Source organism: Ctenopharyngodon idella, chromosome 5 (assembly GCF_019924925.1).
Source record: "Ctenopharyngodon idella isolate HZGC_01 chromosome 5, HZGC01, whole genome shotgun sequence".
NCBI classification, from domain to species: domain Eukaryota; kingdom Metazoa; phylum Chordata; class Actinopteri; order Cypriniformes; family Xenocyprididae; genus Ctenopharyngodon; species Ctenopharyngodon idella.
This window is the reverse complement of record NC_067224.1, coordinates 38,442,250-38,463,251: the sequence shown is the minus strand read 5'-3', so window position 1 is coordinate 38,463,251 and position 21,002 is coordinate 38,442,250. Positions and strand designations below refer to the sequence as shown.

General features: G+C 38.6%; 1 long non-coding RNA gene across 2 annotated transcripts in view; it reads left to right on the top strand.

Moving 5' to 3' along the window:
- Positions 1-21,002, top strand: part of LOC127513555 (uncharacterized) — a 104,692-nt gene that overhangs the window by 30,062 nt on the left and 53,628 nt on the right. For both annotated transcript variants that reach the window (XR_007930427.1, XR_007930426.1), the window contains exons 7-8: positions 576-644; positions 1,750-1,875. This is a non-coding gene — a long non-coding RNA (uncharacterized LOC127513555). The remainder of the gene's footprint in view (positions 1-575; positions 645-1,749; positions 1,876-21,002) is intronic.

Genomic DNA, 21,002 nt, shown 5'->3' with positions numbered 1-21,002 from the left:
AAGCCCTATAGTTTACTATTTATATATTATTTTTGCCCTTTAAGTATACTACTATGTTTCTACTTAGGTATTAATTTTTTTTGTACTTGAAATATACCTTTAGTCAAATATACATTAACCAAAAGAGTAAACACAATTACAAGCCAAGTATACTTAGAATACTTAATTTACTTTTAAGTATATCTCGATCAAAAGATTGAGTGCAAGTATAGGCCAAATATACTTGTGTAATTTTAAGTGTATTTCTGAGAAGTAGCCTACATAAAAAGAAGACTGGAAGTATACTTTCTTAGTTTTAGTTTAAAAGAAGTATACTAATAGCATACTTGAATAAACTTCTTTTTCATAAGGGTGAGCAAATTTCTCTGTCAGTTTGTAGAAGGATGCCAAAATAAGCAAGTGTCAACACTGAGGATGAGACCATGAACAAACAATCCAATGTGAAGGAAAATATTGCCTTAATACTGCAATAAATACAGGTTATGTTTGGCTGCTACTTGATGTCCAATGTAAAATCTTGAGTCCTGAAGCAAAACCAGTTGAGAACCCAGTTTAATAATCATATTTCTCCCTAGGCTGACGCAAATGAAGATATGTGCCCCTCTATTACAGAAAAGCCACAGAAAGAAAACCCGAGCCCTGAGGTAATCAGCCAGCTCCTATTTGAAAGTTTTATTGTAAAAAGTTTCATCATCTTGATTTATACCAAAGCAAAAACAAAAGCTTCTTTGGTAAACTGTCAATGTCCTGATGTGTGTTTTTTTTTTTTTTTTTTTTTCTCAATGTAAGAAGACATTAGATCGATTCACTGTGGTGTTGACATTGGATTCTTGATCTCCAACACATCTTCCACCTAACAATCCCAATTTCTTTGTAAGGACAGAGCAAGGTCAGAATGGATCAAACTAGAAAGATATCCATTAAGAGAATCCTCATCAATATGCTAGACACCAGTGAAAGAAAAACATCACTGATCACTTCCTTCCAACTACAGCCCTTTAAAACTGTTCATACATACTGTAATTAAAAGAGGAAGTGAACATTTTAGAGAATATACAGTAACATTTTACAGTAAAGTCTCATTTGTTAACATTAATGCAAACATGATATATATATTCACAGCATTTATTAATGTTTGTTTACGTTAGTTAGTAAAAATCTAATTGTTCATTGATTGTTCTTGTTAGTTCACAGTAACAAATGTTAACAAATGCAACTGTATTAGTAAATGGTAAAATTAACATTGACTAAGATTAATAAATGCCGTAGAATTGTTTCATTGTCAAAAGAAACCTTGTTGTAAAGCGTTACCAAATATCCTTTCAAACATTGATTCATGTAGGTGTTTTTCCAGTAATGAACCCTCCATAATTGTTTGCATTTGGTTTATCACTTTAACAGAGAACGTGAAACTTTTTTTTTTCTTTCAAATATAGCAGCAAGTCCTAAAAATGAGATTTCAATTGATATTATATAGATATATAGCCAACTGGGTCGTGGTTCAGTAATTTCCGACATTCACAGTTTTGTACATTATTATTGCCCCTTGACCTTATGAACACTGATCTCATGTTTTAATGAGTGCTAATGTCCACTCCATTGTACGTGGTGTGAATGCGAGTCTCTGGTAGTGTTGTGATTCTATCCAAAGGTAGTCAATGGCTTATAATGAATAAATGGAAGACTTCTGTTTGCCACATTTGCCTTACACATCTTTGATTGTTGTTTGTTTTTCCACCCTACTGGAAGACAGAGACTGTGCCTTGAGGAGAATCAAGATCTTCAACATCACTAATAGAGAGATGTTTCTCCTGCAAGCACTGGCACTCAATTCTCACAAGAGATACAGCAGGGAAAAAATATCCAAAAGAAAAGGTAAAATATTTTTCTCCCCCTTTCTTTCTTTTTTCCTTTTTTAAACATTCACATTTTCTCAAAAGTCATACAAATTGCATACATACAAACATATCTTCATATCTAAAAATTTTAGTTGAAAATGGTGTCATGTAAACGCCCCCTCAATATGCCATTTTGCTCATTCATACTCATTTCTGTGTTTGTTGTTGTTGTTTTGAGCCAATGGTAACCCCACAGCCCTACTGGAAGTTGTTGTAACTACACCATTTGGTTACAAAAAGATGTATTTATTAATGTATGCATGTGTTTGTTTGTTGTTTTTGCTTATGTATTTATTTATTTGCTTTATTTTTTGTGTATGTATTTATTTGTTTGCTTATTTCCTTGCAAAAGCTGGAAATAGACTTTTTTTTCCCCTTCCTTGTCTGCTGCCTTTCATGTCACATGAACTAGTAGCCCTATCTACTAACTGGGCCATGCTAACCAGCCAAATTTGACCCCTTCAATTTAAAGGATTAGTTCACTTTGAAATGAAAGTTAGCCCAACCTTTACACCCTCAAGCCATCCTAGGTGTATATATCTTTTCTTTCTGATGAACATAATTGCAGAAATATTAATAAATATCCTGATGTATCCGAGCTTTATAATGGCAGTGATAGGGTTCAATGAGTATGAGCTGAACAAAGTGCTTCCATCCACATCCATCCATCATAAATATGTGCTCCACACGGCTCCGGAGTGTTAATAAAGGCCTTCTGAAATGATGCGTTTGTGTAAAAAAATATCCATATTTAAACAAGTTATGAAGTCGAATATCAAGCTTCCGCCAGAACGCCTTCTATATACACGTTACAAAGAAAGTGTAAACTGGTGTCGCGTCAAATACACTTTTTCTGTAAGTTTAATAGGGAAGGCGCATGACGTAGCGTAAGCTACACAAGAGGTTTACACTTTCTGCATACGTTGAATACGGAAGGCGGTCTGGCTGAAGCTCGATATTCGACTTCATAACTTGTTTAAATATGGATATATATGGATACGCATCGCTTCGCTTCAGAAGGCCTTTATTAAGCCCACGGAGCCGTGTGGAGCACATATGTATGATGGATGGATGTGGATGGAAGCACTTTCTACAGCTCATACTCATTGAACCCTATCACTGCCATTATAAAGCTCAGTTGCGTCAGGATATTTATTAATATTTCTCTGACTGTCTTCATCAGAAACAAAAAAAAGTCACCTAGGATGGCTTGAGGGTGAGTAAAGCTTGGGCTAATTTTCATTTCAAAGTGAACTAATCCTTTAATAGAAACAAGCTTAAACAATTGCATTTAGTATGATAAACCGTTATAGTCACTAATATTGCAGTTCAAATACAGCCTTTTCCCTCCATTATCTGTATGTCTAGGTTTGTCTTGTGTTGTCAAGGTCCAATAGCAATAGGTCCAAGAACCAATAGCAATAAATATTTTTAATGTGTTGTGAAAGCTCTTTGAGAACAAGATAAGATGAAAACTTTACTGATCCCTCAAGGGAAATTGAGACTTTACTCGGACTACAGCCATAAAAGACAAACAGCAGCTTCAGAAAGCATTTGGACACTTTAGCAGCACTTAAAAACGTGTGAATGTCACTGCATTAGATAAAATATCAAAGCAAGTGGAATTTATTTTAAAGACACAAGCACAATTTTGTTTGTTAGGTTTCAAATTATAAAACAACCACTATATGGTTCAAAACTAAGGCAATCGTGGGATAATTTTATCTGCATAAATACTGTATATTTGCATAGGACGATAAATATACTATATAGCAAATCTCAACTACTTGATTGCTTGTATCATCGCAAAATGTAAATTAGCCTATATTATCTCCCAGCTCTAATCTGCTAAATGTGACTATTAAGTATTAAGATATTACAACCATTAAAGTGACCATATTATGCTTTTTCGGATATTATGTTTCATGTAGTGTGTAATATAGCTGTTTGTGAATGTAAGAGGACTGCAAAATTTTAAACTTTCCAACGTCTACCTTGACCCAGCCTCAAACACTGTAGTTGTAGAGTTGTAGTTGAGGCATGGAAAAGTTTGTTTCATGTTGTCGACATGTCGAGAAGACGCTGTTGCAGTTACACGTGCTGTAAGCAGTAGACCAATCACAACAGACTGGGCCATCTGACCAATCAGAGCAGAGTAGGCTCTCGGAAAAGAGGGGTTTAGAGAGACTGAATCTTCAAACAAACCATTTTCTCTTTGAGAAATATGGTTATGCTGAGATGTATATTATGAGAGTTTTTTGGCCTTGGATGCATGTAAACCTATTGTAGGAGACTCCAAAAGAGACTTTGAGTCAAAAAGTGGAGTCTTTATACCACTTTAACATCATGAGTTTCTGTAAAGCTGCTTTGAAACAAGGTGTATTTTGAAAAGCACTATAAATACATTTGATTTGACCGGACATGTCCATAGTTAATGTGGAATTACTGGATGCTTGTTGACTGATTTTCTTCACTTAAAACACAGGATTTATTTGTACTTGTTTAGTTTGATTTGTTTAGTCCAGTTTAAGAAGAAAGATAAATGGACAAGCCTTCTGTTCCCAAAAACCCATTACTTGAGGCTTGAATTACATAGGCTTATTTCTCTGGTCAGAAGCAAAGAAATGGAGTTGGAGGTCCTGGAAACAAACAGGCACTAAGGTCTCAATGGCATTTAAGTTATTTTTTGCATCTACAGAGATAATTTATTGAAATTACAGTGCGATGGCTGGAATGGAATACTCATCTGCTCGCAGCCAAATCTCTCATTACAGAAAACAGATACAATCGAGAGTTTGCCATCCCTAAAACTGGCTATAGCAGATTTTATTTGTGCCTCTCGGCATTGTAATTAATGGTTCAATTTCCCAGGCCTTTGTTAGAGAGTGTAATTACTTTAGGAAATGTCTCTATGGCAAAGGCGGTCCCTTATGATTGTCTGTCTCTCTGTCTGTCTCTGAAACTTTTTCAGGCACAAATTTTGCTGCTCTAAACAACCAGCTTTAAAAACAATCAGTTTCCAAATAAAAGCTCTAAAAACAAACAGACAAATCCTTCTCGGGACGCTCGCGCTGCTGTTTTGCTGTTCACATGCACAGCACGTCTATTTGAAGCGTGAACGGCAGAGAAAACAGTATTTGCACGCCGTTTCTAAGCTGTATTTGGCTTCCTGGCTGTTTGCATTTGAAGACACTTTCTCGTGCTGCCTGTGGTGCTATAGCGGGACCCCAGAGAATCTGACGGCGGTCACATGAGCAGCTTCTCTCCTCCCTGGAGGTCCAATTACTGCTGGCTTTAGAGCACTGGTCAGGCTGGAGAGAGTCTGAGTGCTCCGGGTCTTCTGCGCCTCTGATTAGTCAAACACTGCCTGAGAATTAGAACATGATCTAGAACACGGTGATCTTTCAGACCGTCTTTGGTGTCTTCAAGGATGAACATTTAAAAAGAAATGAGCAAACTTTGAATTGTAAATGGAGCAGTCTGGCTTGTGCATGTCTGTTGGAATTATTAAAGATATAATATATGTGAAAAATAAGATATTACCATCCCCATTACTGTGAATTTTATGTGATTTTGAAAATTGAATGTGGCAAGTTCTGCAAACAGCTTTTCTTGCCTCAACGAATTATGGATTATGGATTAATTTATTTATCCTGAAAAAAAACAAAAAAACAGAAGAGCTTGTCACCAGTATACACTGTAAAACCTGATAAGTTCAGAATTATTCAAAATTATTGTAGACACCGATTACCTCAAACAATTCAAGTAAAGCAACTCAAATCTTTTAAGTAAAGAATAATTATAAATAACAATTAAGTCAAACTGAATTTTTTTAATTTTAGTTTTATTTAATGTTTAAGTCCACTGTACTTAACTATTGTTTACCATACATAATGTTTCTTATTTTTCAATTATTTTGATGCATTGGTTGTAAAACCCAATAAGTTCAGAATACTCAAAACATTTAAGTAAACAACTCAAAGTTTATTTTAATAGAACCTAATTTTTTTCATTTTATACTAAACAAATTCAGTAATTACAATTTAATTGAAATATTGAATAAACTAACACCTAATCTTTACAGTTAAGCACCAGCATGCGCTAATGTAACCATCAAAGAGACAACCACTTTTTACTTGCATGAATCAGTATGCAGTATTTATAGCCTTGATGTTTCACAGCCGATTTTCAACCTAACCACAGGCACTACTCTTCACCACAATGGTAACCCCAAAACTTCAACATCACAGAAACACCTTTAAATACCAAAATAACAGAACATTAAACAATAACACATCTTCCCCTGTATTAATTTAGTGAAAAAAAACACAAAATAACACTCAATTTCAACATTTATTCTCCCTTATAGAGTGTGACGCAAAGCATGCTGTGAACTTGAAATCTGCTACAACTCAGTTTAATGTTGAATGGACTCTTCTGATAACGTTAGTTACGTCTGTAACATCGGCAACGACGTGACATGGATGACGTGAATTTATATCGCTCAGTAAACTTAAAAATAATTTAAGTATAAGGGTTTACTCAAAAATGTTGAGCTACACAAAAATAAAACTAAACTCCTTGTTCAGAAAATGTAATTGTTTTAAGTTGCATCAATGATTTAACAGACTTTAATTGCAGCGTACTCAATCTTTATAAGTTAGTAGTACTGTTCGGGTTTACAGTGTTCAGTGGCCCCAAAAGTCACTTAAAAAGAAAATATCCATTGATCCGTCATCTGAAACAAATGATACACAAGCTCAATTTCTCAAATCTAATGTTACTTCTTTTCTGAGCCATTTTTGCAATTACTTTCAACCAGTTTTGTTTTAGTATTATTTAATTAAAAAATGTACATATATCATCTGTTGAAGTCTCAGGACAAAAACAGGGTGCACTGGGTGTGTGGCGGTATGGAAATATATAGGTTGACAGGCAGCTAGGACATCCTATCATTGCAATCAGACAAACATTTTTTGACACTTTCACATAAGATATATGTACTTTTTTTTTTTTTTTTTTTTTTTTTTTATATTTAGACCAATTATATTATTGATTGCTATGTGAAGAGAGTTTCAACCAGTATAACAAAAAGTGTTCATGAAAAACATTGCCTACCCTGCTTTTAAAGGGTTAGTTCACCCAAAAATGAAAATTCTGTCATTAATTACTCACCCTCATGCCGTTCCACACCCGTAAGACCGTCGTTCATCTTCGGAACACAAATTAAGATATTTTTGATCAAATATGATGGCTCAGTGAGGCCTCCATTGCCAGCAAGACACTTTCAGATGCCCAGAAAGCTACTAAAGACATATTTAAAACAGTTCATGTGACTACAGTGGTTCAACCTTAATGTTATGAAGCGACGAGAATACTTTTTGTGTGCCAAAAAAACAAAATAACGACTTTATTCAACAATATCTAGTGATGGGCGATTTCAAAACACTGCTTCATGAAGCTTCGAAGCTTTATGAATCTGTTGTTTTGAATCAGTGGTTCGGAGCGTGCCAAAGTCATGCCCCCCAGTGGTGAACCATTGAACTTTCTAAACACTTATGACGTAACGAAGCCTTGTGACTTTGACAGTTTGATACACGCTCCAAACCACTGATTCGAAACAAAAGATTTGTTCAAAAATATCTTAATTTGTGTTCCGAAGATGAACAAAGGTCTTACGGGTGTGGAACGACATGAGGGTGAGTAATTTATGACAGAATTTTCATTTTTGGGTGAACTAACCCTTTAAGTGTCACTTTTAATTGTCTGTATATGTTTTGTCTTGCTACAAAGCATAATTGTACTGGTTCACCATCTTGACCAGCACTTAAAGAAGTCCTATCCAACCAAGACAAACATGGAAATTCATTCTGTTCTATACTGGATCTGTTTTAATGTGTGAACTGATGTGAACTGATGCCTTCTTTCATGCTACACTATATCCGTACATTTGTCTAGTCTCTGAGAGACTCACATGTGTTCATATATTACATTGTGAACGTCAGGTGTAAAGGTCAGTACCTGAAAGCAGTGGATCCCTGAATGCGGTCCATCAGCTTTTCTGTCATTCTGGCATAGCTCATAACATCCATCAAAGCAGCTCCAAAGGCCACCGCACAAGATCTCACAGACTCCTAATGTCCTCAAAAAGGGCAGGACGAGGCTTTCTGCTCAGCATCACAGTGGAAAAGGCTGAATCTCTCTTAGTCTCACAGATCCAGACATTTGACTATCATACAGTCTGGTTCACGTTACAGCTTATTTTGGCTCGGATAGACAAAGGTATCACTTGGATGCCACCGACCCGAGTTTTTTTTAATGTGATGTTAGGCGGAGTGAATCTAAAAACTGATGATCCTACAATAATAGACCGCATACAGCAGAGTGCTAACTCGTTCAAATAATGACACAGCAGTCTCTGCAAACAGTTACACAGACAATACAGGAGAAAAAGTCAGTATTAAATCCAAAACTAGCAAATCTTTGTAGAATTCACTTTAAAAAATAATTCAGTGGTGATTATTTGAGTTGGACATATAAAAATAAATGCCTGAAAATCCAACAGTTGATTTTGTCTAAAATGTACATGTATTATTTATGTTTTATTAATGAAATGAAATTAGTTGATTAACAAAATAAATAATTATACTTACTGTTTTTTGTTAAATTTCCAGATATTTGAGAATGAAGAAATAATATTGATCAGTTTCAAGAACCACAATTATTACTTATTTCAAATCAAGGGACATTTATTTTCCCAGCAAGCTTTGATAAAGACTGTATAAGGAGTTGAAAGTGTTGAAATTAAAGATGCTTTCACACTGGCAATTTAGTTTGAAACAGAGCATAGTTCGCATGAAAAAGTGGTAATGTAAAAGCTGTCATGCGGACCCAGGAGCACACTGGGTGTGATGACGTAAAATGAATGCAAATGGTTCGATAGAATCAAGTTGAGTGTGAAACCAGAGAAACGCTGCGGGGGCACCAGAAATAGTCGCGCTCGGACCACAGCAAATATGCCCAGTGTGAAAGCCCCCTAAGGGTGCCAGGTCTGCGTAACAAAACTAGCCCAATGGCCAATCAAAATAGCCCAAAAGTTGCCCAATGACCATATCCCAAATATAAAAATTATAAATATGTCTTTCCCATACCTGTAAAAAATACATATTTTACAATAACGGTTATGCAGATTGAAAACCACTATATCGTAGTGATCATAAACACAGCTCTAAGGCTCCCTACGAGAGGCCCTCCTTCACAAAACTTAACATCTAGGTCATTTTTATAATTGGTAAAATATAAAATATTTCAATACAAGCAATTCAGTCAAATTTAGTTTATGCAATATGTCAAACCTTTAAGCCACGGGGGGAAAATCAACCAGTGGCATCAGTTTAAGCCAGATTCTACAGGAATACTGTGGACTTGGCAACCTTGGCATCCAGGTTTGATTGACGTCAGAGTTTGGTTCGTTTGGATGATGTGAACGCTGTTTTGCGCACTCTGGTGCACAGCCGTGAACCCTACCGAGTCCACAAAAAAGGGTGGTCTGGGGTACGGTTCAAATGAACTCCAGTACAGTTCGCTGCTAATACGAATGCAATCATACTAAATCGTGGAAGTGAACTGCTATTGATGATGTGTGTTTGTGTGTTCTCACTCTCACGGCAGATAGACACAAGTGCCATTATGTACTGATGCTTTGAAAACAGAAACCAAAGGTTAAAAAAAAAAAAAAAAAAAAAAAAAAGGTGAGGTGAGAGGTGAGCAACACTATGAATTTTGCCACATTCTCCTGTGTTGTCATTACCATGCAACAGGGGTAAACAGCTGCTGCTTTGATGACACAAGCGTACTGCGGTTCAGATCCAAATAATATACTGTGAACACTCTCCAGCAGGGGCAGGGGGAGCAATCAAACTCAGGTTCAGACCAGACAAACAAACAAAGTTGTTTTGTGTGTTTTAGTTATGTTAGCACATGTATGTGCGCTACTGCCAGTTAACTGTAAAAAAATATTGTTGGTTTAACTTAAAAAAGTAAGATACCTGAAAAATAAAAAAATTCTGAAATAAAAAAAATGAGTTAATACAATGGAGATTAGTTTAATCAACATAAACTCAAAATATTATATTATCTGAACCACAATAATTATCTAAGTTGATTTGAGAAAAAAAAAAAAAAAAAAGTTGTGATAACAAATCATGAAAATAATTTTTAGTGGATTCGAATTAAAAAAGTTCACATGAGTACATCATATAAGTTTTAAGTGTATAAGTGTAGTAGGCCTACCATATAAACATGATTTGATAATTTATTATAGACATTTCTCTTACTTTCATTAAACATCTCTGATATTATTATTATTTATTATTATTATTTTTACAGAGCTGTTTGCAGTGCATCCTTATCTATGAAAAATATATGCAAGGTATAATATTGCATAACATGTTGGAACATTTCTCAGATGCTTTCAAATGCTTTCTAGGTAGGAAAAAAAGCTTTTATTCTTACTAAAACACAAAGTTGTACCTCTTTCCTTTATATTAATGGAAAATTTCACAGCCCTAAACCTACCATTCCATCTAAGAGTAATCAAAGCAAGAATTGCCTTGTAATTTCAAATGAATAGCTTATTGGATATTAGTTTCCAGGTCACATCTCACTTTTCTCTCGTACTCTTCAGTCTGCAGGTCTTCACTCAGGTTTGTTGTTGTTTTTCTATGTTATTTTTACTTTCAATCTGAAGAAGTGGGGCGACATTAACAGCAAGGCTTTTGAATTATTTAGAGTGAAATGGTTTTTATGCTCAAAGGTACGTTTTATTTTTCCCTCGAGTCATCCATCTTGCTTCCAAATGGCTTTTGCCCGAACCACCGAGGGTAGCCAGCCATACATCCAGCAGGAACCATCTTCTCAAGGGAAGCTCACAGTCACTTAGTCCTTTCACGTGTGCATGCTCGTAAATAACATTATACAAGCCTGGCATCCGACAAACACAACAATACATGCATGACCTATCATGCAGGCACTTAAAAAACAGTATAAAATATTCATGTATTAAAATGATTACTACTGCTTTTCAAATTCAAATTTGCAATGAAAGATGGCAGTTGACTCAGTAGTTCTTTAGACGTCTGATAGGGGAATTCGCTAAGAATGAAATGCACCCGCTGTTGTTTTAGCACCCTATTCACTAAAGAAATTATTTAAAAACACTGCAACAAAATCTGAGCTGAACTGGTTTGCATGGCACAATTCCCCATGTTACAGGTTGATGTTGCTTTTGGTTGAGTACTTTCCGCAGTCATGAAGAGCGCAATATTGATTGCATCATGCAGATACACCTTTATTAAAAATAAAGGTTCCAAAAGGGTGTTTTAGAAGAACCATTTTTGGTTCCCCAAAGAACTTTTAAGTGAACAGTTCTTAAAAGAACCATTTTGTTTTTTCTTAGTAAAGAACACTTTAATATTCTGAAGAACCTTACTGAGCCCTTAAAGGGATATGAAAGAAAAAGAAAAAAAAAAAGATTAGAGGAAACATCATTGGCCAGATTAACTAAACAGGGCAAATTAGCGTGAGAGCGCAATTCCACAAATGCGCCGATGGGAGTGGCAAGTTTTACTCGTGATCTACTGCTGACATGCAAATTAAAGAACACAGACACAGTCAAATAATTTACATAATGACCAACGCAATCTACAAAGAGCAGCGCAAATTAGTGCTGGGTCGCAAATAAGCATTAAGTGCAGGTCGACACAGGCGCAACTTGTTACATGTAATCTGACAAACATGTACACATATACATGTACATCTTAATTGGTTTAAGTCCTACCTCAAGGATCGGAAGCAGTTTGTTGCCATGGGTGGATTTAGATCTGAGGTTAATGTTGTGCAATCTGGCGTCCCTCAGGGATCAATTTTGGGCCCTCTGCTTTTTAATATTGATGTTTTCCCTCTTGGCCAGCTTTTGAGATCACTTGGTCTAAAATTTCATTTTTATGCAGATGATACTCAGATATAAATTCATTTTAAACCTAATGAAACTGTGCCTGTTGATTTTCTTTCTGAATGTATTTCTAAGATGCAAGAATGAATGACAGAAAATTTTCTTTGTCTTAACAGTGAAAAGACCGAGATTATGCTCGTTGGTTCACCCCACCAACTACGCAAAGCTGGGTCAGTCACTCTAACTCTTGATGGTTCAAATGTGGAGTTTCAAACAAAATTGAGGAATCTAGGGGTAATTTTTGATGCCAATTTAACGTTTGAGCCATATGTCCAAAATACTGTTAAAACTTCTTTCTTCCATCTTAGAAATATTGCCAGATTGCGTCCAATGCTGTCGTTTACTGTTGCTGAGAGACTGATAAACACTTTTGTGTTTTCCCATATTGATTACTGTAATGCCTTGTTGGCTGGGGTGTCAAAAGCTACCTTAAACAAATTGCAGGTAGTGCAAAATTCGGCTGCTAGAATCCTTACTAGAACTAGGATAAGAGGTCATATTACTCCCATTTTGGAGTCTTTACACTGGCTCCCCATTAGGTTATAGTAGACTTTTTGATGCTTACTTACAAGGCTTACTTACATGGGTTGGCACCTCAATATTTGACCGAGCTTTTAATTCCCTATACTCCAACCCGTGACCTTCGTTCTTCTGAAACTGGTCTTTTAACTGTTCCCTTAACTCGTTTAAGATTGATGGAAGATAGGGCTTTTTCTTCATTAGCTCCAAAACTTTGGAATTCTTTACCGATTGAGATAAGGCAAGCTAAATCTCTTGGCATTTTTAAATCTCCGCTTAAAAAATCATTTTTTTAGGGTAGCTTTTAATTGAATAATTGTAATTTTTCATTGTGCTTATTTTATAGTTTATTTTGTCGCTTTAACTTTAATCTTTATATTGTGTGGTGTATCTTTGTTGTTTTATTTGTTTCTGTAAAGCACTTTGAGATGTACATTTAAAGGCGCTATAGAAAATAAAGGTTGTTATTATTATTATTATTATTATTATTATGTTCCAATAACGTCTTCCTCTGGCATTCCAAAGAAATTAATATGAGTGGAAAATATTTTCTCCCTTCTACCACGTGCTCTTTGTTTTCTGCGGTTTCTCATCCTAGCAGCAACAATTGCAGCCATGTCGCAAAATGGGTTAAGACACTCTTTTTTGGGGTGTTAAATAGTGGTGCAAATACCAGTAAATTGACTAGTGCAAACATTAGTAAATCATGTTATGTGATTCATTTAAATACTTTTCTCCCATAAATTTTGCGTCTGAAAGGGAAACTCCTACAAATGCATATTCAATAAGGTCTGCCGCAAAACAACTCAGTCCACACCTTTTCAGTGCTAATTTTGCACTGTGTGTCTTTAGTAAATCCAGACAGTAGTTTTTTTTTTTTTTAATGCCAAAAGAGGGTTTGCGCTGGTGTAAACTGTAAATCTGGCTCTACATGTTAATGCTTTTGCGTTCTCTCGCAAACATTTTGCGTTCCCCTGAGAAACTATTCAAAAAGCCATTTTCTTGCATATGCGTGGGTTTTGATTGCATAGTTGCACATGAACCACTACAGTGGACTCCACTGCATCAACTGCTATCAAGTGGCAAGCCGTTGTATATGTGGATTTTTTTTTTTTTTCTCTTTTCTCTTCAAACCAGGATGGCTGACAGCCAGTCAGAAATGCCAAGTTGCCCTAGAATATCCATTCCTTCTGTCCTAGGAGACTCTTGCAGGTAAAAAGAAAAATGTTGTAACATCAAGTAACGTCTAAGGAGTCATATCATTGTTAAATTTTCCAAGTATTGATTTGAAATATGTCCACTAAATTGGACATCATGCATCACTAGCTATATTTCAGCTAAAATTCATACTATTACTGTGACTGTTGTTCTTGAAAATACTTCAGCTTCAGTACATTTTTGGCTGTAAATGAATGTATTTGTGAATGTAATTTGCAGTTACATCAAAAAGTAATCTGATTATGTAATGTTTGTTACTTGCAATGCGTTACTTTACTCATTGCATCAAAAAAATAATCTGATTACATATTGCACATTACTTGTAATGCTTTACTCATTACATGAAAATGAGTTACTGTACTCGTTACATCAAAAAACTGATAACAATGCATGTTACTAGTAAGATCCTGGTCTCATTAGAATAACGTGCCCGTGGGAACGTTTTCGCGAGTCGCAAAATACGTACCAATACGTACATATCACTGCAGTTTCAATGTAAAATGCCCACTGAGTGGCGCTAAAAGCGTGTTTATTTTATTATTTTATTTCTTTTTTGCCGAAACGGATAAACGAGAATATGGTATGTTTTATGACGTTGGTTTTTATACGAATCACCGCAGTTCTGATTGGAAATTTGTCCAGTGAGTGGCGCTAAAAGTGTAATGCTCCATTATGTTTTAAAATAACGTACCACCAACACTACACCTAAACCTACTAGATAGTGTTAACAAAAGCAAATGTGACATAAAAAGCATCCGTAATTGTGCCGTTTTAGCTTGTTTTGATCTCTCATCTTTGAGCTCTTTTACCGTGACTCATTTTTCCCCGGATTCGTACCCGAGGCTTCCTCGTCCAACTCCGTATCAGCTGAGCTACCAAGCAAACTTGTTATGTCAGAAAAGCGAAACATATGGAGCTGGTTAACCGATGCAAAGTCCAAAATATATTCGTTTACAAATCGAGTCATAACATAATATTGTGCAAGGAGACGGGAAAACAAGTCTTGATTAATCCATAATCTGACCCTGTAATCATAACTGTGTATGAAAAAGATTAAAAGCGCTTGCTGTTTTACTGCCTCTAGTGTTAATTTCTGTTGGAAACTGCAGTGATATGTACGTAATTGGTACGTATTTTTGCGACTCGCGAAAACATTCCCACAGGTACGTCTTTCCATGAGACCAAGTTGACTTGTAATTTGTTACCCCCAACACTGCTCAATTCAGATGAGATTGAAAACAACTGATTGCTACGTATCAACGTACTCTGGTACATTCTGTGTCCACTCAAGTGGACATCTGAAAATCTCTTTGAAAAATATGTGGGAAAAACAATCTTGTTCAAATCATGTTTTCCAAGGCCTAAGAGCATAGGATAAAAACCTGACTGAGGTTGTCATAATTCATGCATGAAAGTTGTGCATTTTAGTGAATTTACCCTTTTTTAATGTGCTTAAAAGTTTGTTTAAAAATACAAAAACCTAGATATAAAACTTGTATGGGTCTATACACAGCAAGATCCTGAAAATATTATACAATATTGATTTCGTTTCAATTGAATATAAGAAAGAAATTTAGACAAAAGAAGAGCTCTCTCTCCATCTCTCTCACATAGCCAACATAACCAAATTTAGCTAGTATGATACAATAGCGTCATCTCGTCAGGCAGTTCTCCTCCTTCCAATGGCAGCGCTTAAATGCTCTGACATAAATATCTGTCTGCTGCAATTTCATCCTGCCATTTGCAGCAATTAAGAAGGAATATCACAATGCCAGTAGACAATCAATTGAACAGCTTCACTCCCCTCCATTTTTCCTTTCTGATACAATGAGCAATTTGATTCCTTTTCTTTTCAACAGGTGTGTGTGGTTTCCATCTGTAGCCAGTTGGATGTTTACTGTTAGTCATTAGGGAATCACATTATAATTGGTTCTTGTTGAAGTCAACATGAAACAACATTTGCAGCAGAAGTGGGAAACAATTAGAATTTAAGAGCTGGCTCACGTTCAGATCATGAGTTGGGATGACAAGAAGAGCAGTTTACTGAATTATATTAAAATAAATTCAACACAGTCTCAAAGCAGAGGAGTAAATCAGTCCAAAAGAACAAAATGAGCAAAAAAATAAACTCGATTTCAATAGTGTGCTTTTCCATTAAAAATAATGAGATTATATAAAGTACACTACTGTTTAAAAATTTGGGGTTAGTAAGATTGTTTAAAGAGTTTGAAAGATTCTCACCAAGGCTACATTTATTTGGTTAAAAATACACTAAAACAGTAAAATTGTGAAAATATTTTTTACAATTTAAAAATATATATTTTTTTATTTGAATATATTTTAAATTGTAATTTATTCCTGTGATGCAAAGCTGAATTTTCAGCATCATAACTCCAGTCTTCAGTGTCACATGATCCTTCAGAAATCATTCTAATATGCTGATTTGCTGCTCAAGAAACATTACTTATTATTAATGTTGAAAACAGTTGTGTTGCTTAATATTGTTGTGGAAACTGATACATTTTTTAGGATCCTTTGATGAATAGAAAGTTCAAAAGTACAGCATTTATAGAAAACATAAGTCTTTACTGTCACCAAGTATTAATTTCTTTAAAAAAAATGGAAAAACTATACAAAAACTATATATAGTTTGCGCCATAGCTGTTTATATATTTAACTATTAACCATCACAAATTTTTTAGGCAATCAGCCAAAACGTTGATACATTTTGATGAAAGATTACAAAGACAAACTTTTCTTTAGAATAACATGTACTGATGAATTGTGCAAATAAACACCAGGAATGTGTGTTAATGTAAATAAAAGCAATTTCAATTTCATGTTGATTTTAAAAAGATATTTTTAACTTCTCCGGCATGAGCTAAGTTTGTTTCCATCTCTCTTTATCTCTCTCCTTTTCACTTTTTCTCTTTGTACTGATCTTAAAATAATTTTAACATCCTTTGACCACCTGGGGGATGAGAAAAAAACAAGACTTAGAGGTTTGAGAATAAATTATCTTTTCATAATGAATGCTGATTCCTTGAGAAATGTATTGTGCACTCTTGAATGCTTGTAATGCATTTAGCATGTCTTAAAGGAGAAAGCCCTGCCCCCAATGAGTCAAAATTCGGTTTGTTGACATTTCCTTGTTAAACCTACTGGTAGATGCTGGAATCACACCGTATGGACCCAAAAAAACATCTTTCTCCTTTGACAGCCATTTAAATGCAGCTGTGTTATTCTGGCAATACCATAAATAATTTTTTCTCATTCATATTATAATAGATTTTACAGACTCTTGTCGACTTAGATTACAATATCGAGAATGTGGTTTTCTTTTTTTGTAGTGCTATCAGCCAATTAGCATCATGTTCCAGCAGCTCCAGAGTCATTAGTTGCTTAGTCACTAAGTATTTTAAAGGGGACCTATAATGCCCCTTTTCACAAGATGTAATATAAGTCTCTGGTGTCCCCAGAATGTGTCCGTGAAGTTTCAGCTAAAATACCGCACATATAATTTATTATAGCTTGTCAAATTTGCCCCTATTTGGGTGTAAGCAAAAACATGCCATATTTGTGTGTGTCCCTTTAAATGCAAATGAGCTGCTGCTCCCGGCCCCCTTTCCAGAAGAGGGTGGAGCTTTAACAGCTCACACTTTGGTTGCTCAACAACAACAACAAAGCTGGAGAATCTCACGCAGCCAAAATTATTTGTCAGTAATGAATTGTCAGTAACAGTGTTCAGCCTTACATTGTTCAAACCAGAGTGGGACACTGATGGAGAGACTCCAGAAGAAGTTACAACTTTTAGAATGCAACTGGATGTTTCTGAATGGTTAGTGGATAAATTTATGTAGTTGCTGTGGAGTTGATTCAACTCATCGACTAGCATGTGCCGTCATGTTAATCTTTTGTGTAAAACCTGTTTGCCAAATATACACACCAGGCTAACATTTATGATTGCTATCAAATTCTGTGAATGGTCTAATATTTTTTCCCAAAATATCGATTTTTTAGCAATCGAGCTTGCCAGGGTCAACTTGCAGGCTATGGAAACGTGCAGATTAAGGGGCGGTAATATTATAATAAGATCTCCTTCGTACGTCACAAGGGGAGAGAAATCAGAGCGGCTTGTTTTTTCACATGCTTGCCAAAACAAAGTCACTGGATTGTCCTTTTTCATGTTTTCTGGGTTGGTAGATGCACCGGGGACCCGATTATAGCACTTAAACATGGAAAAAGTCAGTTCCCTTTCAGTCGGTCACGTTCGACGTACGTCAGTAGTGACCGACGAATTGGGATATCGCTAGAGAGCCCTATCAGCTTCGAGTGAACTACAACAGGCCAATGAAGTTGGCGTGCGATATTTGCATAATGCGCACCGCCCCCGCCAGGTGGTATAAATAGGGGAGCAGATGCAATCGCACTCTGTCTTTCGCTTCGGAGCCAACCTGTGTGTTCCTGCTGTTAGTCTGAGAGTGACTTCGCAAGCCTTTGAAGAGCTTTTGTTCTACAGTGCTGGCTTTATGGCACCTTACAGCGAGGCCGCGAGCTTCCCAGAGTGAGCTTCTCGAGCTGTTATACAGCTCTCAACTGCTGTTTTCACAGCATTATTTGCCCCGTTGGTTTGCGATTTGGGCCGGTTCCTCTGTGTGTGTGACTCAGGGAGTGAAAAGTGTACCTGCAGTCACATCGCGGCTGTTCCCTGTGTGCTTCGGCACAAAGAACAAGAGCTTCTAAAAGAGCTTCACAGACAGACACTGCGTCTTTTTCAAGACGTCATTCTGTCTGTGCGTTTCTGGAGGCGGTCGTTTCCTATCCTCACTGACGGCCACAATCACTTTCTCTCATGTCTGCTTAGCGTGCTGAGACTGTGTTTGTGGGTGGTTCATATTCTCTTGTAAAAAAAAGAGAGCATGCCCACGTCGGCGCGTTGTTCGTCTTGCCTTTCTCGTAAGGGCTTGAGCGCTCAGCGCGCCGTGTGCCGTCGAGCTGCCGGCTGACAGCGCGCGTTGCCATGGCAACCCAGCGCGTTGTTCGGCGCTCTAGATGCGTGGTCGAGACTCGAGTGCCTCAAACGAGGTGGAGTCCCCTCACCTATTCCCCGATCTAGTTTCTCTTTCTGAATCAGAAAAGTACTACTTTTGGTGAATAAGCCAGGGTGACCAGAGGATCACAGTGGGGCATTACCTGCCGAGCCAATCTCCGTGGGCCCCCCACTCCTCTAGCGCATCGCAAACATGCTGGGACTGTGTTCGTGGGTGGTTTATGTTTGGTAAAAACATGGCCACGTCGGCGCTCAGCGCCGTGTGTCGTTCAGTTAGACGACCACGTTCACTCTCTCACATGGCTGGTAGCTTCTGGGTGGATTGCTGGTCCTTCTTATGGGGGACCTAGCATCTTAGTCAGGGCTCCAGCAGAGGATCAGATGTCGACTGCTACATTGGAGAGAGGGTTGTTGGGCTCTGGACATGAAGATGAGGCTGAGCGTCCCACGGTTGTGATGTGCTCATGCTGAATCAGATTCAGAGTTAACGACCATGCTTTCCCGGGCCCCTGGGGGCGTGGTGTGACGCGTACTCGCCTTGCCCCGCCCCCTGTCTTAGCCTGGACGTGCATGAAAAACTTGGCAGTTTAGAAGCCTTTCTTGGTGCCAAATATGGAACACCAAAAGGGTCATATCTGCATTAAGTTTTTTCTCTCTCACTACCCTCTGTGGTGGGGTGGCAGTGCTACGGGCACACCACCTCTGCCCTGCATGGGTCTTGGCCCCCGGCAAGTCTGTGGAAGGCCAAAGCACTCATTGCATATGGGTAGTTCTGAGTCGGGGTTGAGCTACGCATGATGCAAGTCATAGCGCAGGCCCCTGGCCAGACAATGTCTACCATGGTGGTCCGGAAACACCCCTGGCTAGCCTTGCAGAGGTGTGTCATCGTCTAAGTACGCTTTCTCGATGCTCTCATCTCACAAGCTGGCCTAAAATCCAGCCCGCTCAGCCCGCAGCCAAGCCACTTGGCTAGCGAGAAGCGGTCCTGGAGAAACTGGTGACCTGGAGCTGAGGTAAACAGTTCTTCGGGAGACGATGCCCGCATCGCTCCCTCCCCGGAGGAGGGCCGGGTGGAGAATTTTGGTTTGTTCCGCCGCTGGCTCTCCGGAGACCAGCGGTGCCCACGGAGTAGAACTGTTTTCTGACCCTCCAGGTCCCAAGAGGGCGCGGCTGGCAGTGCGCGAGGCCCCACCTCACCACTCTCAGCCCCCTCTCACTTCGCCAGCAGGTCCCAGTGTGTTGGTTGAGGCCGCCTCCCATGTGCCGTCTCCCATTCACACTGCCACCTTGCAGAGTCTGACCACACTACGGGCCGCTATGCCGTCCGAGTCGGGTCCAGCACTCTACCTCGCTGCCCCACGCCCGGTACGTCTGTGGTCCATTTGGTCCCGCTGGTTCGGTGTCTGGAAGCCTGGCTAGCGCTTTCCAGCCCGTCCCGCTGGCTCATTTGTACCATCAGACTCGGCTATGCGATTCAGTTCGCCCGGCGTCCCCCGGTGTTCAGGGGTGTCCATTACACTCGTGTGTCCCTGGACAATGCACCTGTTCTCTGGGCGGAGATTGCTGTCCTCCTGGCGAAGGATGCAGTCGAGCCGGTCCCTCCAGCCGATTTGAAGTCAGGGTTCTCCAGCCCCTACTTCATTGTACCCAAGAAGGGCGGTGGGCTACGGCCAATCCTGGATCTGCGTGTCCTGAATCGGTCCCTTCTCAGGCTGCCGTTCAAGATGCTTATGCAGAAGTGCATTTTCAAATGCATCCGTCCCCAGGATTGGTTTGCAGCGATCGACCTGAAGGACGCGTACTTTCATGTCTCGATTCTGCCTCGACACAGACTCCTACGGTTTGCGTTCGAGGGTCGGGCATATCAGTACAAAGTCCTACCCTTCGGGCTGGCCCTGTCGCCCCGCGTCTTTACGAAGGTTGCGGAGGCGGCCATTGTTCCGCTCAAGGAACAGGGCGTTCGCATCTCAACTACCTCGACGACTGGCTTATCCTGGCCAGCTCGTGGGAGCAGTTGTGCGAACACAGGGACATGGTGTTAGCTCACCTCAGTCGGTTGGGTCTTCGGGTCAACTGGGACAAGAGCAAACTCTCCCCCGGGCAGAGGATCTCTTATCTCAGTAGGGAACTGGATTCGGTCGCCTGGACCGCGCGCCTCTCCGAGGAGCGCGTCCAGTCAGTGTTGACCTGCCTGAGTACGCTCAAGCGCAGGACGGCGGCCCCACTGAAACTCTTTCAGAGGCTCCTGGGGCATATGGCATCCGCAGCCGCAGTCATGCCGCTCGGATTGCTTCATATGAGGCCG